Source organism: Cavia porcellus, unplaced genomic scaffold (genome assembly GCF_034190915.1).
Source record: "Cavia porcellus strain 051 isolate PalLab524CR breed Dunkin Hartley unplaced genomic scaffold, mCavPor4.1 scaffold_6, whole genome shotgun sequence".
In the NCBI taxonomy this organism is placed as follows: Eukaryota; Metazoa; Chordata; class Mammalia; order Rodentia; family Caviidae; genus Cavia; species Cavia porcellus.
The window spans coordinates 3,465,952-3,482,958 of NW_026947489.1; the positions used below are offsets into that span (position 1 = coordinate 3,465,952).

General features: G+C 37.6%; 1 protein-coding gene across 1 annotated transcript in view; it reads left to right on the forward strand.

The window, feature by feature from the left end:
- Gabrb3 (gamma-aminobutyric acid type A receptor subunit beta3) overlaps nucleotides 1–17,007 on the forward strand; it is a 236,249-nt gene that overhangs the window by 8,383 nt on the left and 210,859 nt on the right. The window lies entirely within an intron of this gene.

Consider the following 17,007-nt stretch of genomic DNA (forward strand, 5'->3'; position numbering starts at 1 on the left):
CCGAGCTGAAGTGGAATACCTAGAGAACCAATGTATCCAGAGAGAAAACCAAATAGATCTTGAGCTTACATTGAATTTCTTTGCCTTCAAAACCTGTCACACAATGCCATATATCTTTGGTTCTTAAGACACATTGGTATCTGTTGCAAAACCTCTATCCACATAAGGGTAGAATTTTAATTTATTGTGGTGTAATTCCAGTTAGTTGTGCCCAGAGCAGAAATGAAGAACATATAACTTTCATATTATACCACCTGGACTGAAGGAGTCAATATCAGATACTGGTGCTTGCATTTAGTTGGAAGAAGTAAATGTATGCATGATAGTTATAAACCCTAGCACAGACTCGCAGAACTTTGCATTTACGCTTCTCCTGTCCAGTGCTTCCGCGTCATCTGTGTCCAGCAGCAACCACAGCAGAGTGACTGGTCCGGGAAGGTTCTGCCTGGTCATTTCTCCTAGGGTTGCAGTGGGGCACAGTGCAGAGGGCCACCAGGAGAAGACAGAAACGGGCATTTTAGTGAGCGCTCCTGCAGGGGAGATGCTCAGCCATGCGCCCGTCACCTGCGTCTTTTTGCACTAACTGGAAAGGAAGGACATCAGGTGACTTTCAGCTTATGCACCTTTATTGTTGCTGTTGCCCCCTGGTACCACACTCCTGGCAGTTTCCCTTACCAAGATCCTGGAATGAGAAAAGCTGCAGTTTCCTCAAACCGAGAAACTGCAGCCGTGAGAAAAACAGCCTTTCCTCCATTCATAGCTTGTCTGTGTCTGACACATCATGACAAGGCCCAGGAGAGTCTGGTCCCAGCTCTCCAGAAGTGCATTTTACTCTCAAAGTATCTGCTTCCTTCTAATTCCAGTGTTCATATGCATATGCCGTTCGGGTGAAGCAAAAACATTTGTGATTATTGTATTTTTTTTCTCCACTTGTTCACCTATAGATTTTGGAGCAGGAAGTTTGAAAATATCAGTTCTGTTTAGTCCAGAATTAGTCCTACTTAAGAACATTGGGAAGCGAGCCACAGCGGCACATGGCATGTGCTGAGAGTCTGCATCCAGTCTCCCTGTGTCAGCCCACACAGTCACTCAGGAGCATGTGGCGGATGTGCAGGGGGCGCTCCCAGCCCAGGAGCAGCTGTCTGCACAGTCCACTGAGGGCCTCTATGATCTTGGGGGAGCCATGGCTCAAGAGAGGACCCTGTGATCACTGAGCTTTCTGCACAAAGCGATCTTCCAGAAAGGGATCTAAAGTGACTGCGATGGCTTGTGAGCTCGGGGGCAGGGAGCGGATGCTCTGACCAGGCACATAATCAGAGCTCCAGAAGTATGGCTCAGCGGTATGCGGGTCTTGGGCTGATGTCAGTCCACACATGGATGGGGCACGAATCTGTGCACTTAGGCAAAGACAAACCCTTCAAGATCACACAGGAGCAACAACAATTTGAGTTTCCAAAATCCAGAGTGAAGAAGATGCTTTGAATACATGAGGTGTTTCATAGACCCCAGAAATATCTCTCAATAATGAAGCTCAACAAGACCTAGGAGAAAATCCAATTAACTTCATCCTGAAACAAACTTAAAAGTTGGTAGTGAAGGCATCACATTTACCCACTGAATCTAACCAGAACAAATTTACACCAGTCTCCACGGGACAATGGCAAAGCTACAGCTCAAAATGTAATGAACAGATACTCTAAAGAAGAAGAGACACTAAGAAACCCAATGTTAATTCTGTAGCATTATGAATTAAAATCTAGCAATACTATTATTCACTGTTCAGAGTGGTATTAGTCTAGCCTGTTATGTTCAGTTTCAGCATACGTAAAGATAAGGACAGCTACTACGAAGTGATGAGAGACATTATGGTAGTCGTTACTGACTTCCCCAATGTCAGTCTTGAAGACCTAAAACGTCTTCATCATCCTGTAATGATTTGATTAGTTCTATAATGTTCAGTATATATTCACAGTGTGTGAAGATGGGGACAACTATTTGGAAGAAAACTAGAAACAATAAGATACACAGTGAAGATCTCCAGTGGACTTGCTTCGAAATCTGTGTTTCTTTAAATTGTTTCATTATGAACTGTTTTGTTCTGTTTTGACATGTTTAATCTTACCCTCTTTAAGATAAAAAAAAAGTGTGTAGGACTGATAACCATATTACTAAGTCTTTGTTGGATCACTGAGCAGAACTGCTTGCAGTGTCTTTATTTGAATATCAATTTGTATGCTTTAATTTTTTAACTTGAATGACTAGTTCTAAGATGACAATATGTAACTTATCAACTAGTGATTTCCTACTGTTTATTTTTCTGAAATTCTGTATTATTTCTACCCCTTTTTTCCGTTTTATTCTCTTTAAATAAAAAAACGTAGAATTTGACCAGTACTTGTATTTTGCAAATTAGTAGATTTCCTACCTTGCACAATAAGATAATGGACAGAAATTCAAGAAAAAGGGAAATAAGATGATGAATTAAAACTCTTATGTATAAACTGATGCATTAATAATAGCAAGCAAGCTTCGGTGATTCAAACTTGAGAATTCTAGCTCCAGAATATTTTAATTCCCTAGCAACAAAAAATCAGAAAAAAATTAAAGCTACAGTTACAAAACAGATAGGAAATTTAGATTTACTGGCACATGAATCAGAACAACTCTCAATAGACAAGGAGAACCCGGATGTTGAGCATGATCTCACACAGTTGCACAGAATTAGCACTAGATGGATCACAGGGATAAAATGAGGAAATAAGCTGTAAAACCTAAATGCACAAAAACAAAGCAGAATGTCTCTTTTTATTTTTTTATTTTTTTATTTAAAGAAAAAAAGCAAAACAGAAAAAAGAATAGAAGCAACACAGAATTTCAAAAGAAATTAATGCTAAGAAATCAGTAGTTGATAAATTACATTCTGTCATCTTAAAAATAGTTGTTCAAGTTACAAAATTAAAGCACAGAAAGTGGACAATCAAACAGTGAGAACGCAAACAATTCTGTTCAATGATCCAACAAAAACTTAGTAATGTGCTCATCTATCTTACACACTTAAAGATACACGCAGTTACATCCTTTAGAGCACTTCCCTTTCTTTTTTACAATAGCAATTATACATTTTGGGTTTTATCACTCCTACGGTTTTACTTTTTACACTAGAGACACATGTGAATTTATAAATATGATTCTTATTTATTGTACTTATGATGATAGTTTCCAGTTGCCTCCATTTACCTATAAAGGCCTCAATATCATCCTTTTTATAGCTGAGTAATATTTTATTGTATAAAGTACCACATCTTTTTCACTCTGCGGTTGATGGGCATTTTGGTTGTTTCCAAGATTTAGCTATTATAAATTGTTCTGCCATAAACATATATATCTCTGTAACATGACCTTTTAAGTTTTTCTGGGAAAATACCTAGGAAGGGAACAGCTGGGTTGAATGGAACTTCTAATCCTAGTTGAGGAATATCCATACTGATTTTCACAGTGGTTGCACCAGTCTGCACTCCCACCAACAGAGTAGCAGTGTTCTTTTTTTCCCCACAGCCTCACCAACACTTGTTATCAGTTGATTTCTTGATGACAGGCATTCTTTCTGGAGTGAGATGAAATCTCAGTGCTGTTTTAATTTGTATTTCTCAAATGACCAGTGATGGTGAACATTTCATGTATTTATTTGCCATTTGTGTATCTTCATCTGAGAACTGTATGTTCTTCTCAGATGCCCATTTTTGGAGAGAGTCTTTGAATTTGAGGGGCCTGATGGTTTTTAAATTCTTTATATGTTTTGGGTATAAGTCCTTTGCCTGAGGGGTTGCTGGTTAAAATTTTTTCCCATTCTGTGTGTTTTCTTTTCACTGTGTTGGTGATTTCTTTGGAAGTGCAAAAACATTTTAAAAATATAAGGTCCCAGTTGTTGATTCTTTAAAGTGTTTCCCATGCAGTTTGCATTTATCATAAAAACCCTTCAGAAACTTAGAATACACAATATCTACCTCAATTTCATAAAGGCCATTTATAACAGAACAACAGCCAACATTATACTAAATGGACAAAAACTGAAAGCTTTCACTCTAAAATCAGGGGGAAGACCAGGATGTCCACTATCACCACTCCTATTCAATATAGTTCTGTAAATACTAGCCAAGGAAATCAGACAAGAGACAAACATAAAAGGAATAAAGATAGGAAAGAAAGAAATTAAATTATCAATTTTCAGTTGGCATGATACACTATATAGAACACCCAAAAAACTCCATTAAAAGACTACCTGAGGTAATAAACAAATTCAGCAATGTAGCTGGATACAAAGTCAACATTCAAAAATAAATAGCATTCCTGTACACAAACAAAAAACTCCCTAAGAGAGAAATTATGGAAATATCGCCTTTCACAATAGCATCTGAAAAATGAGATACTTAGGAATCAACCTAACCAAGATTGTAAAAGACCTATATGCTGTAAATTATGCTGCACTAAAAAAGGATATTGAAGAGGATATTAGAAAAAAATATTAGAAAGGATATTCTTTGCTCTTGGCTAGGAAGAACCAACATTGTGAAAATGGCCATACTCCCAAAACTGTTACACAGATTTAATGCAATCTCAATCAAAATACCATTAACTAGAGAAAACACTCCTAAAATTCATTTGGAACCAGAAGAGACCTATAATAGCAAAGATGATTTTGGGCAACAAAAGCAAGACAAGAGACATCTCAGTTCCTGACTTGAAATTGTACTACAAAGCCATTGTGATAAAATCAGCATGGTACTGGTAAAGAAATAGACCTGAAGATCAATGGAACAGGTTAGAAGACGCAAGTACAACTACAAAGACACTCAGCCACCTGACATTTGACAAAGGTACTAAACATAGTCACTGAAAGAAGGACAGCCTCTTCAATAAGTTGTGTTGGAAAAACTGGCTCTTGACATGCCGAAGACTGAAACTAGACCCGTGCCTATCACCATGCACAAAACTAAAGTCTAAATGGATCGCAGATATAAATATTAGAACAGAAACACTAAATTTACTGGAGAACAAGGTTGGTAGAACTCTTGGGGACATAGGGATAGGCAGAGAGTTCATGAACAAAACGCAAACTGCATGAGAATGTCTTGATAACAAAGAAAAGGTGAGTTTCTTAAAGCAGATCTGTGAAAAAAGAAGCACACACTATAAAAGAGAAGACTGATGTATTTGCTGCACTGAAAAGTACAATGTCTGTATGAAAACTGTGGAAACATAAGCCCCAATTATAAGTACGTGCAGCCTTCAGTAAGCCATAAATAAAAGTATATAAAATACATACCCACAAACACAATTTCCTTTTGTATCAAAATGGGCAAAGATATAAATTGTCAGTCCACAAAACATTTTAAAAATCTTAACAAGCATGTATGAGTTATTGCATTTAATAAATGCTAAAATGTGTGCACACCGAACAGTAATGTGTTACTCATTCCAATACAGTGTGTTTGTAAAAATTAAATTCCGCTGATGCCGTGAGTGACAGTGATGAAAGTCACCGGGAAACTGTCTGTGGTACTGGAGAGCACGTGACCTGGGCAAAGTTAGGGTAGATTATCATAAGCAATGTGTAATGAATTATGTTGTATAAGTAGGCACAATCACTTTGGAAAGCAACTTGCCAATGCAAAACAGTGTGACCTGAATACTTCCTTAGTCCTCAAATTTCATACCGTCATCTTTGTCCAATGAATGGATTAAATTCAAAAATTGTCATGTAAGTGAGGTTGTTTGAGAGTGAAATTTTCTGACAGTGTCTTTTTAAATTAATATTTGATTATTTTAGTTTTTGTATCATCCAGTGATTAAATTTTTAGGTGGAGAGCTATTTTGGCTGTCATTTAGTTGTTAATCTATAATGCACATTGGTTAGTGCACATTTATTTATTTCTCTTCCTAAAAATTAGTATATATCCTTTTGCATAATACATAGCCAATCTCTGTAATTGGTCTGTGGGTATTTGTAAGTATTATGTCACTTACATACATGTAAGTAACTTATATATATGATTATATTAGGGTTTTTACTCTCCAAAATATATTAGTTATTTTAAATGGCCTAAATTCTTAATTATTCTGATAGATGTATGAGTAATCTCCCAAATTGTGTGGGTGTGTCAATTTCTCCTTACATTATTATTTATCTTTATAACACTACATCAGGGGCTAGGGATTTAGCTCAGCAGCATAACACCAGTGCTTGCAAGTGCGTGTCTGTGAGTTCGATCCCCAGTACTTATAAAAGGAAAAAGCAAGCAATATAACACTATGTCATCATTATCAGAGAAGCAAAACAGAAATCAGAACTATAATAATATGCTGTGGATTACTGATTTCCAAAATGTCTATATATTTGTTATTTTTTAGATAAACAATGAATGATCTTGGAAATAATGCATACAATTATCCAAAATAAAAACAGTGAAAAGCAGATTGCAAAACAGAGTGGGTTACTTGGAATAACATCACTTGTAACACTACAGTCGCCACGAGTTTGAGGTCAGCCTGAACAGGGCCAGGACTCTGTCTCAAAGCAGTTACTTCAGTCCAGATAAACTGCGTGATGAGAGCATGAATATAAATATTTCAGATACTGAGCATCAGAGAAAAAGGTGTACTTCAGCGATGAGGAGAACCACTTTTAAGGAATTCAGTGGGCACCCCAATGTCACCCCTGTTAATCTCATTTTCGGCATGTGCTGCCTGGAGTTAGCAAGGTACTCCCTAAGTGCAGTGGTAGTGGATGTAGGAGGGGTCACAGCAGGCCGCGGAGAGAGGAACCAGTCAGTGCTGGACATCAGGACCAGCATAGTAAAATATTAGCATCTCCCATGAGCTATTCAGCTACTGTACTATAAGGACTGAACTGTCTTAAAAGGTTCTTACAAATCAGTAGGCAATACAAACTCATCAACAGAAATATGAGCACGTGAATAGCAATTCACAAACTAAATATAAATAGAATATGAGTATGTGGAGAAATGTTTGTGTAAAATTCATGCAATAATAAATGCTTAAATGAATGGATAAATTAATATAATTAACAAAAGAAGTTAAAAGTACAATTTAAAAAGAATATAGAAAGTACAAACACATTCTCCTGACAGTACATGGCTATGTAAGCGTATTGAGACACAGGTATACACTGATAAAAAGTGTCCTCTCATTGGATCCAGCCTGTGGTTCCAGGGTGCACAAAATACCCACACGCATACTGCCTGGAGAGGGGCAGCTGTCAGCATCCTTGGAGTGTTGTCAGTGTGTTCTGAGCGCCAGCAAGAGGAGGATCCTTTGAACTTGAACTCACCGTGCCACTTTCAAAACTTCATCTCAAGCAAACAAGTATACGAGACAAAAGTAACACAGTCATGACACCACGGTGTCTGCTACAGGGAAAAACCTGAATGGATGGTAAATCTAACTGTGAGAGTCAGGCAAGCACATTGCTGTTCAAGGGTTACTACGTGAGTATCAGTCATGGTTCTGAAGTGCATTCGTTCTTAGAGATACGTTAACATTATATTCTTTAGTTTGTGATGAAGCCAATTACAAAACCCCATATTCCCAAATCATTATAAAATCATGTTTTATTAAGAATACTACATATTTTTTCAAAATCAAGGATATTCACTAAAATGATAGTGCCATTATTTTGTGTTGGAAATGAAGACAGTCTTATATTCTTTTTTTAAATTTTCCACAACGATACTTATGATTTTTCAAGCACAAAACATTAAATAAGGGAAAGACTGTATAAGATAGAGGAACAGTATACATTGGTAATAACTGGTTTTCATATACAATATTCTGCCCTCATTTCTTACTTACATGTGTATGTATATATGTACGTATTTTATAGTGCTTCAGATCATACCCAGGACCTCACACATGCTAGACTAAGCCCCACTGACTAAATCCTAGCCCTTCAATTGTATTTCTTGTGTTTCAGTTATAGTAAGATGGCAAAGATTTTAAAATTCAATCATGCATAGATCACTGAAACAGTACATAATGGACACTTTGTAGAAACACTAAATAATCATAGTGATATAGCATATTTTGGAAGCTTAGTTTTAATGACACACCCCCAAACACAGCAATACATGCTTCTAGATAAATGATTTGTATCAAAAATTTTAATTATGAGCTTGACTTGAAACTACATTACTATATAAAAATGTAAGAAGCCTACTTTAAGGGAATACAAGCCAAGTGATAGATGTCTCTGAACGGTATCTTAAAGCTTCTGAGGTAGCCCCGTCATGGCTGGGATCCGGACCATCTCCCCAAGGCCTCGCATGATCAGATTTGGGGCTCACAGAAGGGGGCTGGATCCAGAGCCAGTGGCTGACCCGCGGTTCTGAGGCGGTGCCCGTGGCCTGGCCCATGACGTGCAGCTCCTGGCTTCACTTCTCTCTCTGGCCCCGTGAGATGAGCAGCTTTTCCTCCCCTGTCCCCTGTGCTGTGTCCTTTGGAGACAGATCACTGGGTTAAGACCCCGAGCCAAATCTCTCTTCCTGTCAGTCATAGAGGACAATCAGGAAAGAAGTCACGGAGACAATCCCTGGCATGTCAAGGAGTCATGGCAGGTGTGTATCCAACAAGAAAATCTCACCTGTTTTAGGTCCAGCAGGCATCTGTGGTCAAGAGCGAGTCACCCAGTCATCTGGAGAAAAAGGGACAGAGTGCTGATGGAGATGCGCTGGCCAGTGCAGGTGCTCAGAGCCATCAACCCAAAGTTTGCGGGAGAGGGAGGCTGTGAGGAGAGCAAAGGCCCAGCGACGGCAGTCCTTGGAGGTGGCCCGCGCTTTCGTGGATTTTATCTACAAAATTGCCACTAGGGTCTCATGGAGCAGACGCATTCCCCGCTGGTCTAGCAAGAGAAGGGAAAAATTAATTATGATGACATACTCCGAGGTTTCTCTTTAACAAGCCCTCTCCGGAGAGAAAGATTTTACCTGAGTTTTATCCCAACTCGTGACACGTGCACAATTCAAAACCGGGACAAAATGAAAAAGAGAAGAAAGCAGAAGAAATATTTAAAAATGTCTGAGAAGTTTCCAAAATTAATGATGGGCCCAGATAACTGATCCAGGAGGCTCGGAGGATAAATAAAAGTAAAATGATAAAACCAAAACCAGACAAAAACCTCATCAACTATACCTAAAGTAGCATGTTCAAATATCAGAGAACGAGAAACAGAAAAATCTCAAACAGCAGCACGTGGAGGGAAATCGGCAAGGAGATACCTTCCCCGAGGGTAAGAGCTAGAGTGCACTTCTCACCAGAAACCTCGCACCCCGAAGGGAAAGAGGTGCAATTTCACATGCTGAACCACAAATTCACGCTGCACTTCTCTACTTAGGGGACCTGTGTCTAGCATTAGATAGTCTTCAAAAATCAATTGCTCTACTTCCATGGATATGTAAAATCCAAAGAGGAGAAAAATCTGACATAAATCTTCAGACTTGCTTCTAAATAAAAACTACACATTACATAAAAAGTATTTGCCTATATAGTATATACATGTACTTTAACGTTCCATACTATATATATTAAGAATAATGAATTGTGAAGCTTAGGAGAACAGTTCGATCATATATGTATGATGAATTAAACTGCACCTGTGTATACATATATTAAGAACCTATAAAAAGTTCCATCTTTCACAATACATTAGTACTGCGTTGTGTAATGTGGAACTCCAGTGTTTATAATTTATGTATTAAACTCTGCATCATATACTTGAGATACATGTGTAATATGTTATAACATATATTTCAGTGAGCTCCACAGGGAGAGTCTGCAGGCTGCTCCTACTCTTGAGTTCCCACGTGTTGAGATCATTCTGGTTATTCCCATTTTTACCTCTGGTTGTAATTTCTTTTACTCATTGAAATACAACCCTACATTGGGTTTGTACCTGGATAGGTATCAATATCGTATCCATATTGTCTTAAAACATTAAGACAGAAATTTTAATTTGATCTATGTCTCTCATTGTACCTGATTCATAGGAGTTTTCAGTCATCTAATCTAATCTAGGTCTGTTTATCCCTGTTATGCAACCAGGTTAGGAAGACAATTCATTAAAAGAAAGATATAAGAGGAAAAAAAAGAGGACCATGATATCAATCTTAAAAGAAATTAACAATGATTTTAAAATAAAGGGTTGATTGATAGATTTTAAGACCATTGTTACTGAATATGTTACAATCTAAAATAATATCTTGGAAATACATATTATATCATTATCAACTTAAAATCTGTCCATTTAGCATTTCTGATAAAATTAAAACCTTAATCACCCTTCTGGTATCCTTTAGTAGCAAAAGATTTCAAGTTTAGGAAGATAATAATTTATTTATTGGCTAAAAAATGTTTTGTGCTCCTGCAAGTCTTGTGTCTGTTTCTTCAGTTAATCAAAAATTAATTTCAATATGTCATTGTTATACTGTTTTTCCACTGACATCTAGGAAATACTAGTCTTCGACAAGATTATTTCAATTAGTTAATTTTGCTGTTGGGGAGTGAACTCAAAGCTTAGCATGTGTTCTTCTGCTAAGGTATATCCTCAGGCTCCCTAGGACAAAATTTTATAACAGTTTTTTGTGGGGATTTTACTATGAGTTTAAATGTATTTCTGCTGTGGAAATATTTTGTTAGTAAACTTACGTGTGCACTGAGGTAGCAGTGCCTCGCCTCTCTCCATGGCTGTCCTGGGGACTGAACCCGATGCACTGCGCGGAGCTGCGTCTCTAGATTTTGTTTCTGTTTGATGTGGAGGCATGGTCTCATTAACCCACTACACTGCTCACACTGGGACCCTCCTGTCTCAGCCTCTTAGAGTTCTGATTTTATAGACATTTACTAACACCCGAGAAAGAAAGAGAGAGAGAGAGAGAGAGAGAGAGAGAGAGAGAGAGAGAGAGAGATCTTAGAAATTATAGCAACTTAGATTTGAGATAATAGAAGGAGGGAGGAGGGTGCTCTGCAAGGAGAGCTTCAGGAGCATGTTCTTCCTTGCAGGTACTGATGGTGCCCAGCTGTACTATGTGTGCAGGCTGCGTATCCATAGAGATAAACAAAGAGCTACCGGGGACCTGCGAGCTGTATGATTTTCAGATCTTAGCCAGCACCTGGTGACAGTCCAGAGTTAAGGGGGTATTTCTCAAGCACTGGTGGTAGTTAGGTTATAGGTGCCCTAGAAAGGTAATTCTTAGTACTATGGCTAAACTAGCTGTTCATTAAATGCTACTTCAGATCTTTCCTTAGGGAAGTTTTTAAAGTACCCTTGAAAAGATAAAATGCACAGGACATATCTGATAGAATGAAGACAAAAATTCTTTAAAACAATGTAACAAAATCTAACACCAAATACCAAAGAATTCACAGCCTTTAGAATCCACACAAGAATTACTAGTATGCCATGAATAAGGAAAAATTGCCCTAAACCTCACCCCACAAATCATAAATCATCCCACAAACTGGAGTTAGGTTAAATAAATATACAAGAAAATGTAAAAGACCCTAATAGCTCAAGAATTTAAAGAAAAATGAACACAATGAAGGGAATAATGAAATATATGAAAAATGATATTTTTGGAACTGAAATACTATTTGCAAAGTGATAATTCTATTGACATCAATAAAAGCAAATTAGACGTTTCAGATGAACATACAAGAAAAGTTAAAAACGTGATAACACAAATGATCCAAACTAAACACAGTGGGAACATGGGAGAGAGACACAAGGAGGGATTGGGGGGGAGAGAGAGAGAGAGAGAGAGAGAGAGAGAGAGAGAGAGAGAGAGACAGAGAGACAGAGACAGAGAGACAGAGAGACAGAGAGACAGAGAGACAGAGACAGAGATAGAAACAGAGACAGAGAAATTCAGGGCTCCACGAGCATATGAGAGTAGCAAGCGTGTTTGCAACTGGAATCCCAGAAGAGGGGATGAAAATATTTTTTAAACTGTTATTGAAAATCTATTTAAATAAGATAAAAGCAATAGACACATAGGTTTGAACCTCGCTGAATCGTAAGGATAAAGCAAAAGAAAATTGCACCTGGAAACAGCCTAATGATCTTGAAGGTGAGCGTGATACAGGTGGGAACTTTGGAAGAAACTGAGAAGTGCATGTAAAGATATTGTTCACATGAGAACAAAGATAAGAAACTTTGCTAACTTCCCATTGGAATACGTAAACCAGAAAACAATGCAGTACTGTTTTTAAAGTATGAAACCAAAAATGTTAATTTAGCTTTTAATATCTGGCCCAAAAAACCTCGTAACTAAAGAGTTTTAGACAATCAAAGGTCAGACAGTTTGTGACCAACAGACATGCACTAGAAGACGGTGATAGTTTCTTAGGCAAAACAAAAGCGATACCCAGAGAGAAATGTAGATTTTCCTAGAGTGATGAGTGCTAGAAATGGCAAATCTGTGGTAGCTTCTGCCTGTTAAAGCGTTGCTTAAGGGGAATTTATAGCGATCCCAATGCATCACGGTATTTACAGTGTGCAAATATGAACTGAGGAAATGTCACACATTTTAGGGATGCTGGAATTGTTCTGCTGTCAGGTATTTACCTCCACTAATAAGTGGTATTATAGCATTTGACCGTAAATTGGCTACTTAGAGATGAATGCTGTAAGCCATTCGGTAAATACTTTTCAAAAGGTGTTCTTGGTAATCCCATAATAATGAAAAAATTGAATGTGATGAAAAATTGATTTTCTGAAATGCTCTTGTCCCAAATTAAGAGGTACATATGTCAAGAATACAGTAGTCGATTTTGAATGTGAAGCGTGAGAAATTTTAACTCCTGTTTCTATACTGGTTACAAACTGAAATACAATTTGGATATATTGGGGTAAATAAACTGTATTTAAATAAACTGAAATGAATCCTGGATGTTTCCACTGAACTTTTTGTCATAGTCATCGGAAATTTTAAAAGAACTAAATGTGTGGATTATGTTAAATATCTGCTAAACAATTTTGAATTAAGCATTCCAGTTAAAAGGCAAACACTCTCAGACTAAGTAAAGAATGAGCTGACTAAATTAATTCACAAGAAAGATTTGAATTATGAGCAGATAGTTGGCAGCAAAAGAACATGTTATCAGAAAAGAGCTGGGTATTTATTTTAAAATAAGAAAAACAAACTTCAGGCAAGGAACACCATCAGCAAGGAACAAAGACATTTCAAAATAACAACAGAGACCATTCATGAGAAAGATATAATGATCCTGTATGTTATAGTAACCCTGCACAAACATACAATAGATAGGTAGCCAAAGCTCACAGAACAGACAAATACCATGCTATGCAAGGACCTCAGCGCTCCTGTCTCGGTAACTGATGGCACAATAAACAGAAAATCAACAAGGGAAAGGCAAAGTCTAAGTATCGCTGTGGGAGATGCGGGGAGAGGGAGCTGTCCCTGACTGAGCTAATATAAATTAGCAAGGCCACCGCAGGGACCACTGCGAGGCTTCTCAGGGAATCGGGAATAGTTCTAAAAGGACACAGCTGCACGGCTTCTGGTATGCACGCAGAGGAGGTGATGCCAGCTTAGCAGAAAAGCCAGCCGCAGCAGGCAAGGTCGTGCCCCTTGTCACCCAGCATCGCCTCAGGGAAACTGAGGCAAGGGGTCACACATTCAAGTCTCAAAGGGGCAGCTTAGTGAAACTGTTTCTCAACATAAAGGAAACAGGAGGCTTGGAATACTGCTCAGGACAAGGTTCCCAGGTTCAATTCCAGCACCACCAAAAGTAAGCAAATAATAAAATAAAAAGGAAAGAAAAGAAAAGACCGTGAAAGACACCTGCGTGTTCCTATTTCTTGCTGTAGCACCCACAATGGCTGTGCTATGGAGTTAGCATAGATGTCCGTCAGTGGGTGGACAGAGAGAGGAGATGTGGCGTGTATATAAAATTTTGGACTATCGCTCCACTACAAATGAATATTTTCCTGTCATCTGCAGCCAACCGGATGGAGCTGGAGGATATTAGATTTAGGGAAATAAGTCAGCAAGAGAGACACATGTCATCCGTTCTTTGTCATGTGTGCAATTTTAGAGAGTGTTGACCAGAACGTTTGATAGTTGTTACGGAGAGTGGGAAGAGTGGGGGAGGGAGGACATGGGGGCTCAGCTAGATGACTGTTCTCTTGTTCTGCAAAGCAGTGTGGAGAGGGGGAGCTACGCTGGGAATGTTTCTCCAATGTATGTTTTTTGCATGTTTGCCATGAATTAAATGGCTGTAGATGTGTGGGTTTGTTACCTTTTTTACTCTATTGGTCTATACACGTGTTTTCACACAGGTACCAATTAACTAATTAATTAATTAACTTTACTAATTAACTAATTAACTTTTCTACTAATTAATTAACTTTTAAAACATTTTTCAATGCGTAATGAATAATCATTTTGCTTTGGGTACTGTGGTTAAGTAGTAATTCTGAAACCCACAGTTGCGATGCCTCTAGTGTTGCTATTTTTGTTAGAATTCCTTCCACTTTTATGGATTTGTGTTTCCTTAGGAATGTTAGGACTTTTTTCCTGGTTCTTTGAACAGTGTCTTCCGTATTTTCATGGGACTGCACTAGACCTGTAGAATGCTTGTGGTAATATGACAGTTAACACAATTTTCTTCTCACATGGGAGTCCTTTCTGTCTTCTACTGTCTTACTATTTTCTTTCTTCAGAGTTCTGTAATTCTTACTGTAGAAATCTTTTCCTTCTTGATTATGTTTACTTTTAGGTATTTCTTGAAGTGAGTCAGAGTAGAATTGTTTTCCTGATGTATTTCTCAGTAAGTTCATTGTTCGTAGATCGAAGAGCTGTTGAGTTTCATGTTAATTTTGTATCCTGTCAATTTGCTGATTTTGTTTATCAGATCCAAAAATGTTCTGGTGGAGTTTTTATGATCTTCTAAAACAGGCATGATTTGACTGTTTGCTTTCATATTTGTATCCTTTTATTTCTTCTTCCTGCCTAACTGGTCAGGCTAAACCTTCAAATAATACATTGAACAATGTTCTTGATTTTACAGGAAATGCCTTCAAGTTTTTCACATTTAGTATGATGTTGAATGTGAGTTTGCTATAAATAGCCCCTGTAATATTGTAGTAAGAATTTTCTCTACATAATTTTGTCAAGGCTTTTTTCTTAAATGAAGTAATGTTGAATTTTGCTGAATATTTTTTCTGCATCGACTGAAATGATCACATGATTGTTATTTTTTATTTCATTTATGTGGCTTAGTAAGTTTCACTTGTGTATGTTGAACCACCTCATCCTTGGAATGAAATCCATTTGATATTTGATAGTGATATGTGGTCCTTTAAATGTGTGGCTGAATTTTCTCTCTATGGAAGAGAAATGAACCAGACACACAAGCTGAAATACTGTATGGTGTCCTCCACTCGAGCAAGGCAAAATACAAGCAAAAGGAATAATAAAGGATGAATAAAAGAGGGTGGATCTTTTATAATAAGAAAGTGGCCCAAGAGAAAAAGGGCAGGATGTGAGGAGGGAAGGGCAAGTAAGTAGAATAAACACATGTGTCTCCAGGAGCCCCAGAGCCACAGTTGGTGCACACGTTACATGCCATAGCATGAGACAGAGAAACATGGGAGGGGAATTGGCAGAGCAAGGGGAGGGGGGCAAAGGGAAAGAGGGATTTAAAAGGGAACAAGCTGTGGTCTGTACAGGAGCCCACGCCCCAAGATGCTTGCAAACTGCATGGGCTGCCAACTTGTACTAATAAAATGAAAAAAAAAAAAAAAAAGAAACTATTGAGGCTTTTTGCATCTATGTTCACCAATGATATTGGACGGTAGGAATGTTTGTATTTTAATCTTGATCTGGATTTTGTGTCAGGCTTTTGATACTAGCTTCATAGATTGAGTTTAGACCTTCCTTCTGTTTCATGGAATAGTTGAAGAAAATTTGTTCTAATTCTTCTTTAAATGTCCCACAAACTTCATCAGTAAATTTGTCCCAGTGCTGGGTTTTCTGTTTGGGACACTTTTTAGTCATTGTTGTTATTAATCTGTTTTGGAAAATACCCTCTTGAACCTATACTGTTACTGTTTTGAGTTTCCTGTTGTTGTTATTATTTATCTCTTTTGCTTTTTGTTTTTCTTTTCTGTGTTTTTTCCTCTTAAATAAAATAAAACTATATTCTGGAAACCATAAGCTGATGAACTTCTAAAATTCTCAACTGTGTTGTTAAAAAGACACTTCGAAGAAAAATATTTACTGAAGAAAATGGTAATCATCAGAAGCTGGTCTGAATTCATTAATATAAGTGTATTCCAGGGATATTTCTGATATCATGTCGACTTGGAAGAGAAAAACAGAATATTTTGTAACGTATCTTTTAATAAACATTTTATTTACCTTTAAAATATAAATATTCTCCTCGCTCAATTTTGGTAGGTCGTAAGTGTCTAAGAATTTCTCCATTTCTTCCAGATTTTCTAATTTATTGTGCTACGTTTTCAAAATAGTCCCTACTGACTGGCTAGATCTCCGGGGACTCTTTTCCCCTCCCCTCTCCAGCTGTAACTTAGTTAGCAGAGTCTCCTGGCCCCTTATTTGGTTTGGTTTGGCTGACGGTTTATCTGCTCTGCTTACCTTTTCAAAGTGCGAAAGCTGTTTCATTGATTCTCTGCATTAGTCTTCTACTTCCTCACTTATTTCAGCTCTGATATGCATTATTTCATATAGAAACATTTTTAAAGATTGATTTATATGAAACGGTTATCACTACTTCTTAAACATTATGGAATATCACTCATTTTCATAGCATTTGCATTGTGTTAGACATTAAATAATTTCAAAAAGATTTAAAGTATATGGAGAATGTATAGGGCATAGCTTCAAATACTAAACTTTTCATATGAGGGACTTGAGCGTCTAGAGATTTTGGTACCATCCAAGGCCCTGAAAC